A 25,781-nucleotide genomic window follows, 5' to 3' on the forward strand; every position below is an offset into this window, starting at 1 on the left:
TCCGTCGGGTCGCTAAGGGTCGGATATGACTGAGCAACTTCACTTTCACACATTGGAGAAGGAAATGGCAACCCACTCCAGTGTTCTTGCCTGGAGAATCCCAGGGATGGGGGAGCCTGGTGGGCTTCCGTCTATGGGATCGCACGGAGTCGGACACGACTAAGGTGACTTGGCAGGCAGCAGCAGAGAAAAAGTGTAACAAATATTTGACTGATTTGATTATCCTTAAAGAGAGAAAACCAGACTCCCTATTTATGATTGTTTTACTGTGCTTATCTTCTTTCTCTCTCAAGTCACTTGAAGGTAGATTCTGAATCTGATCTACCTTATCATTCCCACTTAGCACAATGTCTGAAACATAATCAGTAGTTTAGTTGCTCAATCATGTCCCACTCTTTGCAACCCCACGGACTGAAGTACGTCACACTTCCCTGTCCATCACCAACTCCCAGAACTTACTCAAACTCATGTCCATTGAGTCAGTGATGCCATCTAACCATCTCATCCTCTGTCATCCCCTTCTCCTCCCGCAGCAGCATCAGGGTCTTTTCCAAGCAGTCAGTTCTGTGCATCAGGTGGCCAAAGTACTGGAGTTTCAGCTTCAGCATCAGTCCTTCCAGTGAATATTCAGGACTGATTTCCTTTAGGATGGACTGGTTGGATCTCCTTGCAGTCCAAGGAACTCCATAGAGTCTTCGCCAATACCACAGTTCAAAAGCATCAATTCTTCAGCACTCAGCTTTCTTTATAATCCACCTCTCACATCTGTACATGACTACTGGAAAAACTAGATGGACCTTTGTTGGCAAAGTAATATCTCTGCTTTTTAATATTCTGTCTAGGTTGGTCATAACTTTCCTTCCAAGGAGCAAGCATCTTTTAATTTCATGGCTGCAGTCACCATCTGCAGTGATTCTGGAGCCCAGAAAAATAGTCTGTCACTGTTCCACTGTTTCCCCATCTATTTGCCATGAAGTGATGGGACCAGATGCCATGATCTTAGTTTTCTGAATGTTGAGCTTTAAGCCAACTTTTTCACTCTCCTCTTTCACTGAGGCTCTTTAGTTCTTCTTTGCTTTCTGCCATAACGGGTCATCTGCATATCTGAGGTTATTGATATTTCTCCCAGCAATCTTGATTTCAACTTGTGCTTCATCCAGCCCAGCATTTCTCATGATGTACTCAGCATATAAGTTAAATAAGCAGGGTGACAATAAATATCCTTGATGTACTCCTTTCCCGATTTGGAACCAGTCTTTTGTTCCATGTATGTACAGTTTTAACTATTGCTTCTTGACCTGCATACATATTTCTCAGGAGGCAAGTCAGGTGGTCTGGTATTCTGTTCTCTTTAAGAATTTTCCAGTTTGTTGTGATCCACACAGTCAAAGGCTTTGGCATAGTCAATAAAGCACATACATAATAGATACTGATACACAATAGATATTGAATAAACAATTTGAAAGATTTATGAATCAATAAAGGAATGTATTAGCCATTGTCAACTCATTAGTAATCTTTCTCTGTCATCTGTGAAGTAGTAAAATATGCATTCACAAAACTGAACTGTGAAGTACAAAATGATCATCATCTTTCTATGACACTAAGTTGGAGCCTTTTCATAAAAGAAAGTGAAAGTGAAGTAGCTCAGTCATGTCTGACTCTTTGCGATCCCCGTGGACCAGGCTTCTCCATCCATGAGAGGCAAGGATACTGGAGTGGGTTGCCATTTCCTTCTCCAGGGATCCTCCCGACCCAGGGATTGAACCCGGGTCTCCCACATTGCAGGCAGATGCTTTACCGTCTGAGGATTGTAGCAAATCTATCCACTTCTTTCTCACTAAACTTTATGACCTTGAATGAGAACTTAATTTTAGCCAATTTACTAGAAGGCATACTAGTTCATAAAAGAGGTCTATTTCCTCTTCTGAAGTTATGCCATTAGTACATAAGTAAGGAATTCATGACATGAAAGTAGTGGCTACCATGTTGCTTTACGTTTCTATCTGTGATGCTTCCATGTCAAGTGCCTAAGCTTTAGCTCTACAGAACAAAGTTTGAAAAAGATGATAGATAACATCTTTATTATACTGACAAGCTTCTCATCTAGCTCCAGGATAATGATTAAATAATTTCCCTTTTCTTTGGAGATAGTTTAAAGATCTGTAAAACCCATCACTTGAATTCCAAAGCAACATTGTTCATTAGCAAATATCACACTAACTTTGGGGAAACCTTGATGATCCTGCAAATTAAAGTATGTGGTTCTGCAAACATACAGGACAAAAAAAAATTTATTTCCCAAAAAAAGGAGAAATGTTTTATTCAGAATGATGCAGAGTATTTAATAAATATTCAATAAATGAAATAAAATATACTCAAGTGTTAATAATTCATAATTTATAACTCAAAATGAAAATGGAGCACAAAAGGAAAAAATTGACATTATATAGGCACTGTTATTTTGTCCTAAATTTTTGAAAGCTTTGCATTTTGAAAAAGATGGTTTCCATTATTCTCACTACACAAAAAAAAGGCATTTTAACTTAGCAATATTTATATTCATCATGTAAAACATTCCAACAAGAGATGTATTCTGCAAGTAGACTTGATTCTATTCTGAGCAAGTCCCCACACATACCTCCTGCTGGGCAGGGATGCTCTAAACTGTAGCCTCTTTGTGCTAGAGTCCCTGAATGCACTTCCCATCCTCATGTGGAGTAGACTCCAGGGTCTAACGGGAATCCACAAATCCTTTTCTCAGAAGCGCACAAGGTTATTTATTTAATAGAGATCGATCTTCACTGCAATTCAACAAACACAAGGCATATTCACAAACTACTACAGTAAGAGATAAGGTCTCATAAGTAATTATGGAAAGAAAAGGTGGTACAAACAAGGGAGATTGCCTTTGATGATCAGGGAAAAAAAAACATCTTGAAAAAATGGGCTTTGGAGGGTGGATAGGGCTTATGTGAATATATCTTCTCTCTTACACACAGTGGGCTACTGCAGACAGGCCAATGGTGTGATGATGCTGGCAGAAATCATATGCACTCAAAGTTGTGTATGTTTAACAGAAATGCAAGGTGAGACTGCTGCAGTCTCTCCTTTAGCTGGGAGCATAAAAAGTCAGGAAATCATGTCCACCTGTGGAAGTGAGGTATCAGACACATAAGCAGCATTTGCAAAGGGGGTGTCTGAGAGCCAGTTTTGCCACCTTAGTTTATTCCTCATTTCCAGACCGTAAGACATTAGAAAGGCTGACAGACAGTTGCAGATTAGAGAAAATTCCTTTGGAGATATCAGTATGTTCTGAGTAATCCCCACCCACCCACAATGACTGGGAGAGCAGAGCTGAGGAATTTCCTAAGTCTGAAGTGCCCGGGGCCGAGTGAGTACCCAAGCAAGAGGCTACGACTTTGAATAGAGAATGCAGGAGAAGAACCAGGCATCTGCCTATGATCCCCTGCCCCACCTGCAGCAAAGCCCAGTTATTTCTTGTGACTCATTGTGGACAAAGGGATGGAAGCAGTCTGAAGCTACTGAAAATCCATACCAAGAGTGAGGCGGGGAGAAGCCACAGGCCGCCACTAGTCTCAGAGGAGGAGGAAGGCAAAATGAATGGCCAGTCCGTGTCATGGGAAGTGCAGCTGAATGTTTTCTGAGGGAGTTTTTTCCCCCCTAAAAACTCCAGAGGCAGCCTTGATCATCTGCAAAGCAGCTTTTCAAGGAGAAGAACCTTTACACGCCTCCTCAATAGCCAGAGGGAACCACTGCCAGACTTCATCAGGGGTGGTCTCTGCCTCTTCTCCCCCAGTCTGCCCTGACACCAGAGTGGCCATGAGTTGGCTCAGGAGAACGGAGGGACCAAACCTGTACATTCCCATCTGTGCTACAGGTTTCTGCTCAGGCTGGACCCAGAAGGACAGAAAGGTTTTCACTTCTAATTAAGTTATGAGGTTTAAATTATTACTATATTTAAGTGAGCCTGTTAATTTTCTAAATGTGAGTATTCCTATGATAGAGAAAGACCCAAAAAAGTCATAGAGTCTGCCCTACTATTTCACGCAAGCAGCAAAGGAAATAGCACCTGAGAAAGGATTTTGTGGGCAACAGAGGCACTGAATAGAGGTCTTTCTGATTCATGAATTGTACTCCATTAACAGATGATTGAATAAAGATAATGTAGTGTGTTTATACATATATACACACAGAATGGAACGCTACTCAGCCATTAAAAGAACAAAATGTCATTTGCCGCATCATGTATGAAACTAGAGATTAGCATATTAGTGAAGTAAGTCAGGAAGAGAAAGACAAATAGCACATGCAGGGATGCTGCAGGTGGTGATTTGAGCGATGCGGAACAATGGGGAGTGGCAGATAAAGCTTCTCTCACTGGCCTGCTACTCACCTCCTGCTGTGTGGTCCAGGGACTGGGGACCCCTGCTCGAGAGAATATGCATATTCAGAGGAAAAGTAGGTCCTCAAAGAGAGAAGTTAGATGTAAAGGTTCTAGAAAGTATCATAAGGAAAAGTGATTTGGATGGTTTGAGAAAGAGCAACTTCCCTGAGCCAGCAGAGAAAACCGAGTGCCTCAAGGGTTACAGAAAATACATCGGCATGGTCAGGATCTGAAACCTGGAATAAAAACACCCATAGAAGCTCATCTGTTTATCAAGCTAGTTTAATCATACAGGCTGGCTTTCTGGGACCATGAGAATCCTGGATAGGGTTGGTGTCTGGAGTAATATCTGTTTTCAGTAATATCTGAACTCAAAAACAGATGTATGGGCAGGCATTGTTTGGAGGAGGTTGTGACTGAACAATGGATCCAGAAAAAAAGATATAAGTAAAAGGTTGATGTGCTACCTATGAAATTGTCATTATCCTGTAGAAAGAGTAATGAAAATTTACATGAACTTCAAAGGTTTTCATGGAAAGCGTATTGGTACAATTGGGTTTCAGGGGTGGAGGGGGATACAGAAAATATGGCGGGTGGGTGATGCCACAACAAAACCCAACAGAAATAAATTAGATCCTACTCCCTATAGAGAACTTTGGGAGAAGGAATACTGAGAACATGAACACCGGTGTCTTTTTCTTCAAGATCATTTTCACCTTCCTGGTAAACAGGCATTCATGTATGTACACTATCAAGATAACCAGTCAAAACTTACATGTTTATTAATTACAATGGGAAAGGTCTTGTAAAAATTGTAGATACTTTGCACATTGCAATCATGTTGTCCTGAAAACATCTGTCCAGTTATCACCTGCTATTTGGAAGGCTCGTGTCTAAGGAACAACCAAGAACTGCTGATTTTCTCTCTGGAGTAATAGTGTGGTCTGTTCCTTCTCCTTCAGTGATCACAGCCGTACTTCTGACTCATCATTTCTGAGGTGGACTCTGACAGTAGCCTTCAAGTCGACCTTCTTACAACCAACCCCATCCTCCTGAAATGCAGCCTCCAGATCACACCAGAACACACTATCTGAAGCACGATTCTGACCACGCTTAGAGCGCTGTCCATTCTTTAACTCACACCAGATCCTCAACACACACATACACCATGCTGATTTACGCCTCTTAGCTTTCACTATTGCCATTGCTCTTGCCAGGACCACTCCTTCTACATCTCATCACATGGCCAACCTTCCCACATTAGTTAAACCTGAGCCCAGATATCATTTGTGGAAGAAGTCTTTCCTGAACCACTACACTAGCCAGGTACCATTTTTCTTTGCTCTCAAAGCATTATTTAATGCAATATTAGCATGATCTGTTCAGGTCTGCTCTAAATTTATTAAGGGAAACATGCGTTTTATTCATTTTTGTACTTAGTGCCTTGGAAACAAACAGATCACTCTGTTTTCAAGGCAAACCATTCAATATCACAGTAATCCAAGTCTATGCCCCGACCAGTAATGCTGAAGAAGCTGGAGTTGAACGGTTCTATGAAGACCTACAAGACCTTCTAGAACACACAAAAAAGATGTCTGTTTCATTATAGGGGACTGGAATGCAAAAGTAGGAAGTCAAGAAATACCTGGAGTAACAGGCAAATTTGGCCTTGGAGTACAGAATGAAGCAGGGCAAAGGCTAATACAGTTTTGCAAGAGAACTCACTGGTCAAGCAAACACCCTCTTTCAACAACACAAGAGAAGACTCTACACATGGACACCACCAGATGGTCAACACCAAAATCAGATTGATTATATTCTTTACAGCCAAAGATGGAGAAGATCTATACAGTCAGCAAAAACAAGACCAGGAGCTGACTGTGGCTCAGATCATGAACTCCTTACTGCCAAATTCAGACTTAAATTGAAGAAAGTAGGAAAAATCACTAGACCATTCAGGTAACCTAAATCAAATCCCTTACAACTATACAGTGGAAGTGACAAATAGATTCAAGGGATTAGATCTGATAGACAGAGGGCCTGAAGAACTATGGACAGAGGTTTGTGACATTTGTACAGGAGGCAGTGATCAAGACCATCCCCAAGAAAAAGAAATGTAGAAAGGCAAAATGGTTCTCTGAGGAGGCCTTGCACATGGCTGAGAAGAGAAAGGCAAAGGAGAAAAGGAAAGATATACCCATTTGAATGCAGAGTTCCGAAGAAGAGCAAGGAGAGATAAGAAAACCTTTCTCAGCGATCAATGCAAAGAAACAGAGGAAAACAATACAATGGGATCTCTTCAAGAGATCTCATTCAAGAAAATTAGAGATACCAAGGGAACATTTCATGCAAAGATGGGCACAATAAAAGACAGAAATGGTATGGACCTAACAGAAACATAAGATATTTAGATGAGGTGGCAAGAATACACGGAAGAACTGTACAAAAAAAAATTTTCACAGCCCAGATAATCATGATGCTATGATCACTCAATTAGAGCCAGACATCCTGGAATGTGAAGAAAAATGGGCATTAGGAAGCATCACTACGAACAAAGCTAGTGAAGGGGATGGAATTCCAGTTGACGATGCTGTGAAAGTGCTGCACTCAATATGCCAGCAAATTTGGAAAACTCAGTAGTGGCCACAGGACTGGAAAAGGTCAGTTTTCATCCCAATCCCAAAGAAAGCCAGTGCCAAAGAATGCTCAAACTACCCCACAATTGCACTCATTCAGACCCTAGTAAAGTAATGCTCAAAATTCTCCAAGCCAGGCATCAACATTACATGACCTGTGAACTTCCAGATGTTCAAGATGGATCTAGAAAAGGCAGAGGAACCAGAGATGAAATTGCCATCATCCGCTGGATCACTGAAAAAGCATGAGAGTTCCAGAAAAACATCTACTTCTGCTTTACTGACTATGCCAAAGCCTTTGACTGTGTGGATCACCACAAACTGTGGAAAATTCTTCAAGTGATGGGAATACCACACTACCTGACCTGCCTCTTGAGAAATGTGTATGCAGGTAAGGAAGCAACAGTTAGAACTGGACATGGAACAACAGACTGGTTCCAAATAGGAAAAGGAGTATGTCAAGGCTGTATATTGTTACCCTGCTTATTTAACTTAAATGCAGAGTACATCATGAGAAACGATAGGCTGGATGAAGTGCAAGCTGGAATCAAGATTGCCGGGAGAAATATCAATAACCTCAGATATGCAGATGACACCACCCTTATGGCAGAAAGTGAAGAAAAACTAAAGAACCTCTTGATGAAAGTGAAAGAGGAGAGTGAAAATGTTGGCTTAAAGCTCAACATTCAGAAAACTAAGATCATGGCATCCGGTCCCATCACTTCATGGCAAATAGATCAGGAAACAGTGGAAACAGTGACAGACTATTTTTCTGGGCTCCAAAATCACTGCAGATGGTGACTGCAGCCATGAAATTAAAAGACGCTTGCTCCTTGGAAGAAAAGCTATGACCAACCTACATAGCATATTAAAAAGCAGAGACATTACTTTGCCAACAAAGGTCCGTCTAGTCAAAAGCTATGGTTTTTCCAGTAGTCATGTATGGATGTGAGAATTGGACTATAAAGCAAGTTGAGTGCTGAAGAATTGATGCTTTTGAACTGCAGTGTTGTAGAAGACTCTTGAGAGTCCCACGGACTGCAAGGAGATCCAACCAGTCCACCCTAAAGGAAATCAGTCCTGAATTTTCACTGGAAGGTCTGATGCTGAAGCTGAAACTCCACTACTTTGGCCTCCTGTTGCAAAGAGCTGATTCATTTGAAAAGACCCTGATGCTGGGTAAGATTGAGGGCAGAAGGAGAAGGGGACAACAGAGGATGAGATGGTTGTATGGTATCACCAACTCAATGGACAGGAGTTTTGAGTAAACTCTTGAAATTGGTGATGGACAGGGAGGCCTGGCGTGCTGCAGTCCATGGGGTCACCAAGAGTTGGACATGACTGAGCGACTGAACTGACTGATTGTACTTATCGCCTAATCTACTGATGTTCTAAGTATAATTTTAAAACCTAAAAATACAATAATATTGTTAAAAATTGTAATATAAATGATGCTGCCAAATTTAACAAATAACTTACAGGATCCCAGATAAATTTGAGTATCAGATAAACAGCAAATGAGTATTTTTTGCATAAGTATGTCCTAAATAATGCATTGTCATGCTTATATTAGAGAATATTTTTTATCTGAAATTAAAATGTAACTGGGCATCCTGTATTTTATCTGGCAATTCTAGATAGAAATTTTCAGAGGACTGAAAAAAATTATTTCAGTGGTCTTTATATACATTACCTTTTCAGAAATATGAAGTACCCTGAGTTTTGTAACATTCCATTTTTTTAAACCTATCAAAACCTAGGCTCCAAATCCACATTTTTATTAAATCTTTCAAAGGTAAAAATGTTGAGTTGTATTTACAATCTCCATCAGGAGAAAAGAATCCTCTCCTAAGTGTTTTTGATCTGAAGAACAAAGTACAATACAGTAAATTGTAATTTATTTCATTATTTAATTTATTTTGTAATTTAATTAATTGTAAATTAAAATTCTAAATTTTATTATTTCTATGAGGGAATATGTGAATTCAGTCTTCTACTGGATATAAACATCTGTGTTCTCGAACTAAGTTTAAAGTTTTAAAAACATTTATCAATGTCCCAGAAGCTCTAAAACACATCCTCTGAAAAGAGATGAATTTAACAGAAAAAGTACTAGGCCAGGAGTTTGGAAACCTTAGCTCAGGCTTGCCTGTCACAAGCTTTAAATGTGAACTTGGGCATGGCACATAACCCACTGTCTCCATGTCTGAAATGAAGAGGGATTCGGAAATGATTTCAAAGGCCCCCTTCTCCAACTCTAACAACTTCTTCCAGTCTATTGGTCAAGAAAACCAAAGCCACAAGACCTGGGAGGAGGGAATGAGTGCAGGTTTCGAGTCTGCAGACCTGGGCTACTCCCTGGTCTCCTGGGAAACTTTCACATATGAAGTACACTTGCCCTCCAGAGATGTTGGATAATCTACATGCACGCAAGTCCTCATGCCACTGAGCTGCCCAATCCCCTTTCAGCTCATCTCACTTTTCAAATAAGACATCACTGAAGACAAGGGACAGCTGACAGCAAAGAGTTTGCATCAATATGCCCTCTTGGCCAGCACCATCAAGGGGAAACAGCCCCTTTTAACTACCACAGACTGCTTTCTGACTTCAGACTTTTGGTTCAGCCAACCTCCCACCCTCTTTTTTTTCAAAGACATACTTCTAGAAAGAACCACTACCTTCTAGGTAGATCATTCTCTCACAAGGAGGTAGACCTCAGGAAAATCACCACTATCAGAACACAACACAGTAACCCCAGTGTTCTGCGAAAGTCATTCTGTTCCATCTCTCCTTTCTGAGCCTTGCTTTTCTCTATATATGTTAGCATGCATCTTCTAACAGCCATTAGTCTCGCTTTTCCATTAGGGTTTCAGTCTTAGCTGCGGTAAATCTGTCAGCGACCTCTCACCAACAAAACTGAGCATTTTACCTGACCCAGTTAAGGTAAGTGAGTGAGTTTACCTAGGGGTGAGCTCTGACTAACATCCCACCCTGACACCACTGAGTAGAATGTGTACTGGCTGCTCCTGATGTGCGAGGGCAGCTCTGCTCACACACCTAATGAGCAGACTCAGAGAGGCATCCTAAGAGGGTTGATTCTCTTTTTCTAACTCACACAGAGGCATATTTTATCACCTGATTTATCAGAAGTTCACATGAGACTATTTAAAGGCAGAACAAAGTGCTATACAAACCACTGTTTTTCACCAGCATTTTGCTGTGAAAATACCATGTTTGAGGTACAACCCAAAATCCTGGAAACAGAAAGCATCTGCCCTCAAGAAGACGAGTACTGGAGAAAGAAGCTTTATGAATAAGCATCAGAAGAGAGGTAATGACCTCAGTCTTGTCTTATCACCACCGTCTTTCCTCTTCAAAGTGTGGATGGTACAAGCTAGGAGTACAGTTACTGGTCAGCCTACTGTATGGATACAGTAAACACTCAGAACAGAGGAAACAGATGTTCCGTAAAGTAAGCATATCAGAGGAAAATGTTTTCAGGATAATACTGTGCCATGTATTAGTCTGGATCAAAATGAACTGTTATCTGCATCTGACATTCCTTCCCGCCTCTACATGAGCATTTATTCACACACAAGGCACAGATTCTGAGGTGTAAATAAAACTTTCAGTTCAGTTCAGTCGCTCAGTCGTGTCCGACTCTTTGCGACCCCATGAATCACAGCACGCCAGGCCTCCCTGTCCATCCCGGAGTTCACTCAAACTCATGTCCATCAAGTCGGTGATGCCATCCAGCCATCTCATTCTCTGTCGTCCCCGTCTCCTCCCGCCCCCAATCCCTCCCAGCATCAGACTCTTTTCCAGTGAGTCAACTCATCGCATGAGGTGGCCAAAGTATTGGAGTTTCAGCTTTAGCATCAGTCCTTCCAATGAACACCCAGGGTTGATCTTCTTTAGAATGGACTGGTTGGATCTCCTTGCATTTAGAAACCTTTAATAATGTATCTGGGCATCTGCAGACTTGGTGAGAGAACGAGATGAACCTGCTCCCAAAAGGGAGTAAAGGGTTATAGTTTGGTGGCTTCTCAAAAAGTTAAACACAGAGTTAACATATGACCCAGTAATTCCACGACTAGGTACACAGCCCCAAAGATATGAAAGCATAGATGCAAACAACGCTTGTATGGGAAATGTTCCTTAGGTGGAAACATCCAAGTGCCCATCAACAGATAAATGGATGAACAAAATAAGGTTTAGACATGCAATGGAATACTATTTTGCCATAAAAGGGATGAAATTCTGGTTTGTGCCACAATACAGATGAACCCTGAAAACATAATGCTCAGTGAAATAAGCCAGTACAAAAAGATAAGCCTAGTATGATTTCACTTACATGAAATATCTAGAATAGGTAGATTCATGAAGTCAAAAAGTAGATTAGAGTTGACCAGAGCTTGAGAGAGAGGTGAACAGGGAATTATTGCTTAATGGGTACAGAGTTTATGTTCAGAGTAATGCAGGGGTTTTAGAAATAAACAGTGGGGACAGTTATACAATGTTGTGAATATAATTAACGCCACTGAATTGTACACTTAAGGTTACAATGGCATACGTTTTATACAGCTTGCCACAATTTAAAAAATGGGGGCAGGGTGCTCTTATTTTATAATATGGGCCTGGTAAAGGGGGTGGGGGCATGGTTAAAAAAAACCCACTAAGCATGGCACCCAACTCCAGTACTCTTGCCTGGAAAATTCCATGGACGAAGAGAAGGAGCCTGATAGGCTACAGTCCATGGGGTCGCAAAAAGTCAGACAAGACTGAGCGACTTCACTTAAGCACTTTATGCAAATTAGTGACACAGATGGAAAGCAAGAAGGGACATTTGCACCACCTACTGGCCTTTAGGATTGGAGAAATCAGGTCTCTTTTTTGAAAATTGGAGTATAATTGCTTTATGATGTTGTTAGTTTCCGCTGTATAACAATGTGAATCAGCTCTAAGTATACACACATCACCTCCTTCTGGAGCCTCCCTCCCACTCCCCCATCGCACCTCTCTAGGATATCACAGAGCTCGGAGCTGAGTTTCCATTAGCTATCTATTTTACACATGGTAAAGTATTTATGTCAATGCAACTCTATCAATTGAGAAATTAGATCTTGATTTCTCAAGGGGAAATGCACTAAGGAGGGGTCATGAACAGAAGTGCTGTTATGCCAAGGGGGTCCCTGCAGATGCAACAGAGGCATCATTCTGTGGCCTCACCTTTCTCCCAGTAGCACCCCTTAAGCCCTCTAACGGGTTAGTTATGTGAAACCCTAGTGCTTATGCTAAGAAGTCAAGCACTCAAAGAGTGTGCTAAGCAGGCACAAGTCATCCCAAGAGAACTTTTAAAATATATTGTTAAAATTCACATTTGTGGATTCAAACTTGGTCATTGTAATAAAGCTGCATCTATCAGGTCTATGTGTAAAATCCTCAGGCTTCAGCTAACTTAGGGGGCACACTGGTGGCCAAAAGTTTGAAATGTGGCTTTTGTTTAAAGATCCCAGAGTGGATTGTTAGAACTAGACAGTACAAAAACATAGAAGGCCTTGGAAAAGTTCATTGTGGATATTACGGAGCAGGATTTTGGGAACGAGTTGGGTTTTGGTGATGAAGATGTCTGTTTTCAGGTTCTTATTACTGCTTTTAATGTCTTTTAAATGTTGACTTTGTCTTGCCTTTTAATTCTGAATTACTTCCACCAAAGTACCCCGTGCCCCGAACAATTCCACCACTGATTACTTTTGACTATGGCTTAGAGCTACAGAATTCTGGCTACTTAAAAGCCACAAGGAACTTTCATCCTCCTCTCTCTCTTCCTTTTTTATCTGCTGACCATCTTCTACCTGCAAAATTATTCTTTTTTTATCTATGATCAGCCTCAAGAATTTTAATTGAGACAGACTGCTCTAAAGTTTGAGTGATTTGCCAGGAGATCTAGACACTATTCGCTATCCAAGTTAGTAGAAATAATAAAAAATATCTGCTTAAAATCCAACCTCAGGGGCAAGAGGTAGAACATCTTTTTTATAAGAACTCATCTTTTGCATTTCAGTTCTATTTGAATTCAGGAACAGGTTATTTTATTCACTTCTAAGCCACAGAGCTTGAGCAAAACATTTTCCTTTTGCCTTCCTTAATTTGCTTCATAAATATAATCTTTTTTCCCCTCCTAATCTGTAATGGCTTTTGTACAGCTGTTGCAATAAGGGAAGTTTTTAAAATGCAAATTGGCACTAGGTATATTGCACAAGCTAATAAGAGAGAGCTTTGCCGAAAGTTTTAAAAAAAAAAACAAAACTCTATTAACTACCCTGACTAACAGAATAAAAAGCTCACCCAGGAGTGATTTTCAGTGACTTTAAAACCAGAAGACTTTATTTCACCTTTAATAATAAGGAAAAACAGAATATATACTCTCCAGATCGGAATCGTGTATGCTTTCCACAGCAGTTCACAACAGGGCATTGTTGACATTGCGGAAGGACAATTCTCACTGTGAAGGACAATTCTGTCCAGTGAAGGGTGAAGGATAATTACCACCCCTGACCTCCACCCACTAACGTCAATGGTGCCCCTCCAGTCACTATGGCAATCGAAATACCTCCAAGTAATTCTCAAAGTCCTCTAAGAAGGGAGTACTAGTCCATACGAAAATCCAGCTAGTGATATTCTCCAAAGGTACATGTCCTAAATGCCTTGGTAGGGTAAGAGGAGAGAGAAAATGGAGTCTGAAAAACTTGTGGTCAAGGGTCTGCACATGACCTTTTCTTTATTATTGACAAAGTTGATTTAAAAGAAAAAAAGAAAGAAAGGGACTTCCCTGGTGGTCCAGTGGTTAAGACTTCATCTTCCAATGCATGACAAGTGGGTTCTATCCCTAAACAAGGAGCTAAGAGCTCACATGCCTCACGGCCAGAAAACCAAAACAGAAAACAGAAAAAATACTGTAACAAATTAAAGACTCTTAAAAAATTCTTTTTAAAAATATGTAAAATTTTTAAAAAAAGAAAAAATATGTCCATAACTGCCTCTTAGTCAAAAAAAAACCCTAATATGAGGTGGGGTAGAGCAATATGAAATTCCTACTCTGCAATACTCTTTCCGATCTTCTTGTTTGCAGAGCACACTCTAGTATTTTATCATCAGAATTTTTGGTGACCAAGCAATAGCAACACACTGGCTCACAGTGTTGATAATAGCATCTGAGGGTATTCCAGTCTTCACATGGAGACCCTTCACACCGAGTGACTATCAGAGGACAGCTGCCTTGACCATATCTCTTACATACCATCAAAACAAAGTTCTTGCATATTCTAGGAAAAACACTTTCTCTTTGCCAGCAGCTTCATGTTGCCAAACATTTTTTCTCTTAGAGCAGGTGGATCTCATATCTCCACCGCATCTCATGACGTTAACATAGACACAACAAAGACATTCTAGCAAAGGCATGAAAACTGACAATATGCATTTTACACAATGATCCAAATTCGGCAGTATTCCCATGAAAGGGTTATAGACTACCAGAGTTCAACAGCACCAGCTCCTAACAACTCTCCTACCACCCTTTCATAATATCTACCTCCAATGGTGGTTTTTAAGGAAAATAAGCATCTCAATACCAGCAAGTATATATTACTTCCTTGGCTATGCCTGATTTCTTGTAGGAATTTTACATTTTGAGAAGGTATACTTGACTGCCAGAGCTTTCCTACAATATAAGCAACGCAGAGGACAGCACAGCATGGTTTAAGGACTTGATCAAAAGCACTGGACTAAGTCTCTCCTATTGGTGATCTGATTATGCTCAGGGTGACCACACATCCTGGTTTGCCCAGGAAAGTTCCATTCCCATCTGTTCTCTTGAGATAATTATTAATAGCACTCTCTTTCATTCTCAAAAGCGTGATCAATTATACGGTCATTCTCATTAAATTCAGTCACTGGGAAATAGATGACAATGTCACCCAAAGAAGATATAGAAAATTAATTTTAGGAGAATAAAACAAGTCTTTTTGAATGTCTGTTGACTGTAAAATAGTTTAAATAAGGTAAAGATGGGCCCTAGCCTCAAAACAAAAATAATCAAAAGGGATATAGGAAGAGAATTAAGGTCAATTCCAGTGAGTATTATTGGACATCTACTATATTAATATGCTGGGCTGTAGGGACAAAAGTCATCTTTCCTGTACTTGGGAACCATGAATTCTATCCTTACAATGTAGGGGAGCAGATAGAAATTAAAGCAAAATTTTGGTGTGCAGTGTGGTACAGTGGTCAGCTCTTCCATTTCCGAGTTGCAAACCTTGGGAAAGTCAATCGCTCTGAAAATGAGTTTTATCAAATGAAAAGTTACATAATCCTCTCACAGGTTCACTGATTCCATTTGTGTCTTTTCTAATTGCTTCCTACATGCCAAGTATGAGGTGGTTACAGGGATGAAACAGATTATTAACACAGTGATGGTACATGGTAAGAAATGAAGTTTAAATACATTATTTCAGATATTCAGTGTATTATTTCCATTATAGAACAGCACACACACAGGCATATGTAACTCCCAAAGAAGGGCCCTTCGAGATCCAACTAGAGATGGGAAACAGGTATGGTTCAGGCTGACCTCTGAGGAGAGACAGAGCTGAATCTTGAGGGATGAGGGACAGTCAGTCATGGCACTAAGAGAGATGAAAACTATTCGGGCAGAGAGAACAACAACAATAATATTAAGAAAAGCTATTGTTTCTTGGAGAGCTTGCGGAAATACAAGCAATACCTTCGTAGGAAGTAGGCGAGTGACAGGAAGAGAAGTTGAGGGGCTGGGTGCAGACTGAGCGACGGGTCTCTGTGTATCCAGCCAAGAAGGCTGGGCTGTTCCCTTAGGCCAAAGAGGGTTTTCACGGGTAAATGAGACAGTCGGGTTGTAGACAGGTACCTCTGGCGGTATTGGAAAGATAGATTTAAGTTCAGAGGTAAGAAAGAGTTTGGAGACTATTGATGACGCTATAAAGTAAGCACTGGGAAGTAACACTGGAGTATGAAGTGATTCTGTTTCCCCTCTCACGTCTATTTTCAAATCCTAGGGTTTTAAAAGATAATAGATCCCTCACAGCAGCCACGGCCATTAGCAAGCAGGAAAGGTTCTGCCTTTCATTTCACCTCTGGGAGACATGCTCATTCAACACTGTTTTCATCACATGCTTTTCATCTAGGCTAAAGCCCATACTGAAATAAACAACCAATCCTAACAAGAAAGTTATGCTCTCTGAATTTAAGTTTATCCACCTGGAGGCAGGCTGTTGCCTCGATTAATAAACATAGCAAGTAACTCATGAAAGATTGATACAGTTAAGGGGGCCCGTCTGGCACGCAAGGGAATGACTGAGAAAAGTCAGCAAACATGACATAAAGGACCAGTTCTTGCGCATTAGCTCAAACAGGCTCAGAGACAACAAAGGGGAAAGAAGAGAAAGTAGAATAAGTGTGAATTACCAGAAAATCAGAAGATATCAGGTTTGTTTAGTCTTCACTATTGATCAAGTAACCTTGAGAAAGCCCCTTACCTTCTTTGAGCCTTACTTTTCCCATCTGTTAAAATGGATGGAGTACTCATCACCCTATCTTTCAAGTCTGTGAAGAGGAAAAAAACAGTGGACTCTCGTTTGACTGAAAACAAACCTTGGAGAAGTTATATATGGAAGAAAAAATACCTTGAAAAAGCTGGAAATGGTATGCAAATGTACACCAATTTTAAAACTGATTTTCTTCTTCAGTTGATTTGCAGTTAACCCTTTACAGCCAACCACATTCTCAAACTCTCTCGGTCTATGCTCAGATATGCAGATGACACCACCCTTATGGCAGAAAGTGAAGAGGAACTCAAAGGCCTCTTGATGAAAGTGAAAGAGGAGAGTGAAAAGGTTGGCTTGAAGCTCAACATTCAGAAAACGAAGATCATGGCATCTGGTCCCATCACTTCTTGGGAAATAGATGGGGAAACAGTAGAAACCGTGTCAGACTTTATTTTTTTGGGCTCCAAAATCACTGCGGATGCTGATTGCAGCCATGAAATTAAAAGACGCTTACTCCTTGGAAGGAAAGTTATGACCAGCCTAGATAGCATATTAAAAAACAGAGACATTACTTTGCCAACCAAGGTCTGTCTAGTCAAGGCTATGGTTTTTCCTATGGTCATGCATGGATGTGAGAGTTGGACTGTGAAGAAAGCTGATCGCCGAAGAATTGATGCTTTTGAGCTGTGGTGCTGGAGAAGACTCTTGAGAGTCCCTTGGACTGCAAGGAGATCCAACCAGTCCATTCTAGAGGAGATCAATCCTGGGTGTTCATTGGAAGGACTGATGCTAAAGCTGAAACTCCAATACTTTGGCCACCTCATGCGACGAGTTGACTCACTGGAAAAGACTCTGATGCTGGGAGGGATTGGGGGTAGGAGGAGACGGGGACGACAGACAATGAGGTGGCTGGATGGCATCACCGACTCGATGGACATGAGTTTGAGTGAACTCCGGGAGTTGGTGATGGACAGGGAAGCCTGGTGTGCTGTGGTTCATGGGGTCGCTAAGAGTCGGACACGACTGAGCGACTGAACTGAACTGAACTGATGCTCGCTACTGTGGCCAAGAAAACTTTGTATCACCTTTGACTCACATTCTCTCTCCTCCTATCTCCTTGCTTCAGCAGAAGTCCATATTCCATCCCACTTGCTCCCACAGCTGTTGTGGCTCCATATCTAGCTGTTACCTCCTGGTTCAGATGGTAAAGAATCTGCCTGCAATGCAGGAGACCCGGGTTCAATCCCCAGGTCAGGAAGATTCCCTGGAGGAGGAAATGGCAACCCATTCCAGTATCCTTGCCTAGAGAGTTCCATGGACAGAGGAGCCTGTGGGCTACAGTCCGGGGGCTCACAAAGAGTTGGACACGACTGAGTGACTAACACTTACTTACTTCTAATTGTGACATTACTATCTTCTACCTTTCATGCATTAGTGATTTATACAAAGATTTCAAATGGCCTCATTCTTGTCTCATAATGGTCTATCTTATTATGACCATGAGTCAAAAGACAGGACTTTGCCTTATAATTTTTAAAATCCCAATAATTTAGATTTAGTTTATGGGCAAGTCACACAGTGGGTCATTCAACAAAGTCTTGACTAAAGTTTTGTTGAATCCCTTGGATGATCCAATCCATCCCAGCAGTTCCCCAAGGTTGTTGAAGATAAGTGTGCTAAATATGTAAGAGGTGCTTTTGGCTCTCTTAAGGATGAAACTCTCAATCCAAGAGATTATTATTTCAACTGAAAGTCCATCAAGCATCTTCCCACAATTATTTATTTATAGCTTTAGAAGCTTTTAGCAAAGCAGAAATCAGCATGCTCAATTAGGTCACCCAAGTCCTACATTTAGGAAGTATAGAAGCCAATATGTAAAGAATAGCTGATGGCAACATATCCTACAAAAAACTGTAGACATCCGATAACCATATCAAGAGGGAGGCCCAAGTTTGAACAAAATCACAATGACTGACACTCAAAGAGGCTCAATTGTAGTGGACTCGGAAGTTCAGTTTTCTCACCTATGAAAACTAGACGGTTGAATCTGACACACTGAGTTCCTGTCCAGCTCTGATGTTCTGTGCCATCAGGTCGGCAAAATAAGTGATAAAGTATGCGTGACCATATGAAAACTAACAGAACATTTGATGAAGGTCACCCTGAGAATAACCCATGGACTCAGAACAATGCTTAGACCCCAGATTCCAGTGCAGGTGACCAAGTCAGTAAAACATTACATCTAAATCAAGGAAGCAATCAGACATTATCAAAGAGGATGACAGTACACATTTCTTACTGGTACAAATTAACTGCTGAAAGGTACTGAAAGAGAGACAGACACATTCTGACTCTCTACTATAAAGTGTGAGCATCTGATGGGAAAACCCAGGGCAGTTCATACCCAGAATAAAGTGAACAGTGAAGTGAGCTTTCCTGACTTTCCTTGTTAATGAACCATAGGGATAAGAGAAACCACATGGTGGTCCTTTGAAAGGTACTTTTGTATCAATAGGTCTTGTGACATAGACTGCAGGGTTTCAGAGCCCTTAGAAACTTCTCAAGTTTAAATTTGACAAGTGAAAGAAATGGCATAGCAGAATCAAGTCTCTCAACCATCTTTCAAAAACCACGTATTTAATAGGATACTGTTTTGATTGCAGTCACTGTGGGCATTCTGTGATTAAAAAACAACAACAAAAGCATGAAATTTTAATGATTTTTAAAGGGTTCACAGGTTCATAAAAATAAGAAGCATGGCATTCAATCTTCATGCCCGGAAAGCCAAGTGACTTTCCCAAGATCCCCAGGCTAATTGGTAGCTTAGATGTAGAGCCAGATTGGAACCCAGATTTTTTGCACGTACACAGAAAATGTGAGCACTACCCAAATTCCTTCTGGGAAGAACATTTCTGCATCAGCAGTTAAACAACATGATTCCCAGTGAGCACCACAGGCCTCCACTCATCCAAGAACCCTTGTTTTGAAAAAAATGGAGACAGCTAGCACTCAGCAAAGAAGGCCATCAGCAGTCCTATGTCCTCCCTGGGTCAGAGCCCACAGCTACAGTAACCAGCTCCATCTCTCCTTGCAACTGCTTCGTTTTCCCCAATACCCAATTCTGAATGGCTAATGCAATTGCATTTTCATGGAGTAAGTCTAGGCAGTGAACTCACGCTGTTTATGAAGTCCCTCCAAAGCCTGTTTGGACCATCACTGAATTAAACAAGTATATGGAAAAATTAAGTTCCAACAATGAGGGTATCTGAAACACAACCAAGCATGAAGTGTGCAGTTCTCGAAAATGCTACGAATGTTCAGCCACTTCCTCTCAACACCCCTTTCAACGTGGTTAGCTTCTGTAAGCACAACTCATTTTTTTCAGGGTTCTGTGACTTCTTTAGTGGCTCAGTACCAAGATAAGCTGTAAGAAGCCATTTAGCTAAAGCACCCCCTAAATAAACTATGCTCACCATAGTTTTCACGCTCCTCACAGCTCATTTTTAAGTGATTGCTCTATCACTGTCTGGTGACATTCCCTGGGGTGTGAGAACTGTAAGAATGACACCACAACAATGAACATGGACTGACTGGCAATAACCAAACAACACTTATGATAGGGACAGAGTAAAGGGACAAAGTAGGTGACTAAACAGTTAATCAATAGATTAAATAGATCCCCATTAGGGGACTGTAAGTAAAGAAAAAATTACGGGGAACTCCTGTAAGTTTATGATCAACCAAGAAATTAGGCTTGCTTAGCAATGAAACCATGCAACAGAATCATGAGACATGCCCCCTAAGCCAGGGTGGAATGAAACCCACAACCTGCCCAGTGAGCTCAGTAAGTTACTGATTCCTAGAACATGCTCCTCTGCACACACTAAACAAACATTTATGGAAAAGGTGGCATTATACTGAAACCTGAGACAATTTACCATATTTTAGTATGTGTTACCTCCTTTTGGCTCATTTCCACTGCACCATGACAGTCCTAGTTTAATCACATAGGGGCAAGAAAAAATTTACCTGCCCAACTTGGAGGAGGAACTCATGACAGAAGCTTGACGTCTACTCAAGAATGAAGAAGAAGGTGGTTTTCTCCCTCTCCCCATTCATTCTTTGCTTATAAAACTCTAGTCCACTAAGTTCTCAGGCTGGCCCTCCCTTGCCTGCCCACTTGTAAATATCACAAGCATCCCGTGCTGATAAACTCTTTCCTTACCTGTCACTCTGCCTCTTACTGAATTCTTTCTGCAAAGAGAAGAACCTACACTCCAGTAAGTCCCTAAACACATTTTGTAGTTTAACTTGTTAAGAAATTTCACCAGCACTGAAATTACAACCCAGGACTTCAAAAGAGCCTGGACCTGAGGCATATTGAGTTTCCCTGGATAAATCAATATTATTCTCTCCCTTATAAGTTCAACAGAAAAAGCTGGATGGTTTCCAACCTATTTTTCATGGGTATAGAATGGGCTATGACATTCTGGTAACTGCATGTACCAACTTGTACCAAAGATGCACAAAGGAGAAACTTCTAACAAGCAGGTTTTCTGTTTGGTATAAGGAACACACGCCTCAACTTGCCTTCTATGTTCCATTTCAATTCCTATCCAATTTCCACGAATAAGTGCAGCTCTTTGAGACTTCTACATGTTTTATGGATAGTATTACCAGTGAATGCATTTGGTTTCCCAGAGGTTCAGTATTAAAATCTGGCTGTAATTCCACTGCCAAATACTAATGAGATTGCAAGCCCCGGGGCCTGCATCTTCAGATACGGAGTGATGTGGCTTTGAAGTTATGATCCTGAATCTCTGTAGCCCAGATCCAGCTAACTGACAATTGTTGGGTCACCTGCAAACAACATAACCTGAAGTTCTTTCTTCTTTTTCCAGGCAGCCTACCTGCTTCTCTAAAAAGCTAGAGGAAGTAAGAAAGAAGGTGAAGAAGTTATGTATGAGATGTTGAATAGGAGGGAAAGACAAGGGGGGAAAAGTAGAACCACTCCAATTAGAAAAGGGTACCCACCCTCCAAACAGAGAGGGATCATTTTCTCTAGAAAATTATTTATAGATTAGTAGTTTATTATTGTAGGAAAAAACAAGAAGTGAATGTAAACAAAGCAAGCATGATTTTTAAGCATTTTAATGAATGTACTGATGAAATGGACATGAACAGTCAAAGCTTTCTTTTGTTTGGTAGAAGACCCTTCATCTGAGAGAAGACAGTTCTGCTTTGGGGCCTTGGCTTTACTTGGAAGTGACAGTCACTTAGCCTCTCTGCAGTTCAGGTGTTTCCTCTATAAGAACAAATAAAAATTTTTCCTACCCTACTTTAATCCCAGTAGTGTTGGAGGATCAACTGAGGTAACTGATGCAGATTTTCTTTGAAAAAAATAGAGTATCATATGCAAATATATTATTAATAGTTTACATTATTTAATATTTCATCACTTTTGTGTTAAAATATGGGATGAAGTGAAACTAAAAAAAAAAAATTACTTTGATCCTCAAACTCTCTTTCTCAAAGGACTGCAACGGCAAAAAGAATCTGCTTATCCTATGTCATTTCAGAACAGCTTATGGACAAGTCAACAATCATGTGAAGTTGTATTTTTGGAAATTTTACTTGAGCATCTTATTTCTTCCATAAGAATATAATGTTCATTAGAGGAGCCATTACTTAAAATTTTTCTGACTAATGCATTTAACTAGCACCCTTGATTTTGATTAGATCTGGTGGAGTGGTCATTGGCTTGTGGACTTGGAAGTCTGGACAGAAAGTTTTGACACTCCCAGAAGTCTGCCTGCCAAGAAAACCAAGAAGAGAGACCAAGGTGTTTAGATACAGGAGTACAAGGGAACATCAGCCAGAGTTTATTGATCTGCAGAGCATAATGTGTAGACTCAAAACAGTCTTAGACCAAAAGTTGCCATTCCTCTAAAGATGTCTGAAGTAGGGTGGGATAGGTGGTCCACAGGAAAGCAGAAAGATGAGTAGCCATCTGCTCTGGCAGAAGTGAGGAGGTTATTTACAGGATGACCGTGTAATTTCTTGTCTAAATTGAGACACTCCTGAAAGGAAAAGGGTTTGCTCCCAATAATTATACCAAGGCAATGTGTCTTCCCCAGTTGCTCAATGGTAAAGAATCTGCCTGTCAATGCAGGATGTATGGGTTCGATCCCTGGGTCAGGAAGATCCTCTAGAGAAGGAAATTGCAACCCACTCCAGTATTTCTTGACTGGGAAATTCCATGGATGGAGGAGCATGGCAGGCTGCAGTCCATGGGCTCACAAAAAGTCGCATACAACTTAGTAACTAAAACAACAGCAACAACAAATGGATACGGACAGAGTTTGTCCCAAGCAATCCATCGGTAGAGACATCCTAGTTACATACATTATTATTGTTTTGTTATGGAATGGATATTTATGTCTTCCTAAAACTTGCATGTTGAAACCTAAACTCCATTGTAATGGTATCTGAAGGTGGGCTTTTGGGAAATAATCAGGTTATGAGAGTGGAGCTCTCATGAATGGGATTAATGACCTTGTCAAAAGAGGTCAGAGAGCTAGCCAGGTCTACTGCTAAGGGAGGACATGATGAAAAGTCAGCCGGCTGAAACCTGGAAGAGAGCTCTCTCCAAAATGCAAGACCCTTCTGGCACTCCCATTTCAGACTGCCAGCCTACAGATGTATGAGAAACGCATTTGTGTTCATAAGCCACCCCATCTTGGGTATTTTATTATAATAGCCAAAACTAAGACATGCTTTTTTCCACAGAATTTATTAGAATCGAATATAGTCAATCACCTCAGGGGAAATGAGAAAAAATGAACTCTTGCTCCCTCATTTCCCGGTAAATCAGTCTTACAGAGTTTCAGAAACATTTTTCATAAGGCAAATTTTAAATTGGGGACCAAAGATTTGGATTCAGAATTCTCACTCTACCTCACCCTAGCTGGGTGACTTCAGACTACAGAAATAACCTCTTTGAGCCTCAGTTTCCTCATCTATAAACACAGGAAAAAAATATGTGCCTAACAGGTTTGCTTTGAGTATTAAAAACACTAAGGCTTATATAAGATTTATCAAAGGGCCTCCGTCCATCCGTCTGTTCCATCGCTCAGTCGTGTCCAACTCTATGCAACCCCGTGGACTGTAGCCTACCAGGCTTCTCCGTCCATGGGATTCTCCAGGCAAGAATACTGGAGTGGATTACCATTTCCTTCTCCAGGGGATCTTCCCGACCCAGGGATCGAACCTGGATCTCCCACATTGGAGGCAGACGCTTTAACCTCTGAGCCACCAGGGAAGCCCATCAAAGGGCCTAGAACATAACAAATGTTGTTAAAATATTACCATTAAAATATAAATTCTAGAATAGTATCTGACACACAAATGTCCCATGTTCAGCCATATACTTCTCAATGATTTCTTCCCTTCTGTCCTTCTGACTCATTCATACCCATTTGCCTGTTAGCCCGTTTCCTAAGCGACTTGGACAACAAACTGTCTCTATGTCATAGTCCATCCCACCTACTCATGGACTGAAGTGAAAATTCAGAACATTCTAAGAAATCTAAGAAATGGATAAAGAGGTGGTTCATAGTGTTCTGATGGCTCTTTGCTAAGTAAATATGGATCTTGTCACAGCAAGCAGACCTAATACACAGGGCTCGGGGCTTTCATCTTCACAAATGGATAAATAATTCAACAATTGCTATGAACACATGAAAGCTGATTTTTCTTTCTGCAAACCAGCCTTCTCTAGCTTTATATGAGGGCCTTGAGAGTTAAGCGTCTTGACTGCCCAGAAATTAAGACAGTCTATGAGGTGTTTTATATATTACTGGGGATAAGCTTTCAGAAGTGAAAGTCGCTTGATTGTGTCCAACTCTGCAACCCAGTGGACTGTAGTCTGCCGACTCCTCTGTCCATGCAAGAATACTAGAGTGGGTAGCTGTTCTTTTCTCCAGGGGAATCTTCCCAACTCAGGGATCGAATCCAGGTCCTCCCACATTGCAGGGAGATTCTATACCATTTGAGCCACCAAAGAAAGTCAACCCAAAGGTCTGCTCTGAGGGCACCAGGTTGAATGTCCTTTAACTAACATTTTTTAGGTCCTGCTCTATTGCAGGTGGCACTCAGGGCAGAATACCTGCTAATACCTATAAAATTAAGCATCTTCATTGCATTCTTCATTCAAAGACATCCATTTTATTCCTTTTTAACTCCAGGAACTGACTAGACATAGAGGAATATGGCATCTCCCTTCTTAAAAACCATGACAAAATAAAAACGAACAACTTATAAAACATCTGAGTTGCATTAAAAAAAGCTGAACAAGCATGAGACTGAACATTACAGTTTTTATATATTAAGGTGGAAGCCTAAGAGGGGCCCTGCATGAAGTCAAGAATAAAGTGTTGATGAGCATTATTCTAAGACTTCACAGTAATGAGGAGTGTACGGCAAGTTCTTGTCAAGTGAAATTACCCCAGCGTGGCTCCACCACCATCCTGAGAAAGTCATGTACAGAACGAACTATTACAGCCTCACGATTAAGTTGAAAATGTGCCCTTGGGCCTTTATTCCTATATCAGGCCACAACATCAAAAATCCTCTTCTTTTCCCAGCTTTGGCCAATGATTGGCCACAGAGATGGAGCTTTCTTTGAGACAGTATGATGATGACAGCTAAAACCTTAATGCTTTTGGAAAAAATTACCCCACTGGAAGGCTGTGTGTATCTGGAGACAGACAGAGTGTGCAAAATGTCTACATTTCACTCAGTTTTTCTGTGAATCTGAAACTGCTCTGAAAATCTATCATAATTTTTTTTTAAATGATCCACTTCAGGTGAAAATCACAGCCTAAATGGCTAGAAATTGTACATAAAAATAAACATTTTTAAAAAAGGCAAAGGAGGAAGAACACTGAAAAAGGGAAATGTAAATAGTAGAAATGAACCCCACAGGGTAAAGTGAGGGTGGAGGGGTGAATGGGGAGGAGAGGGGGAGGTGCAGGGCAGAGAAAGGAAGAGGAAACAGGAAAAGGCCTGAGAATGACTGAGTTCTGCTTACACACAGTTCCAGAAAACCATTCTTACTGTATCACTGATATCAGCACCCAGAGTAATCCAGGTTCTTGA

General features: G+C 40.9%; 1 protein-coding gene across 4 annotated transcripts in view; it reads right to left on the minus strand.

Annotated features, from left to right (window-relative positions):
• Positions 1-25,781, minus strand: part of ANK3 (ankyrin 3) — a 765,692-nt gene that overhangs the window by 421,853 nt on the left and 318,058 nt on the right. The gene's annotated exons all lie outside the window — the stretch shown is intronic.

Source organism: Moschus berezovskii, chromosome 12, assembly GCF_049115385.1.
Source record: "Moschus berezovskii isolate FMDL1 chromosome 12, NW_MosBer_1.0, whole genome shotgun sequence".
In the NCBI taxonomy this organism is placed as follows: Eukaryota; Metazoa; Chordata; class Mammalia; order Artiodactyla; family Moschidae; genus Moschus; species Moschus berezovskii.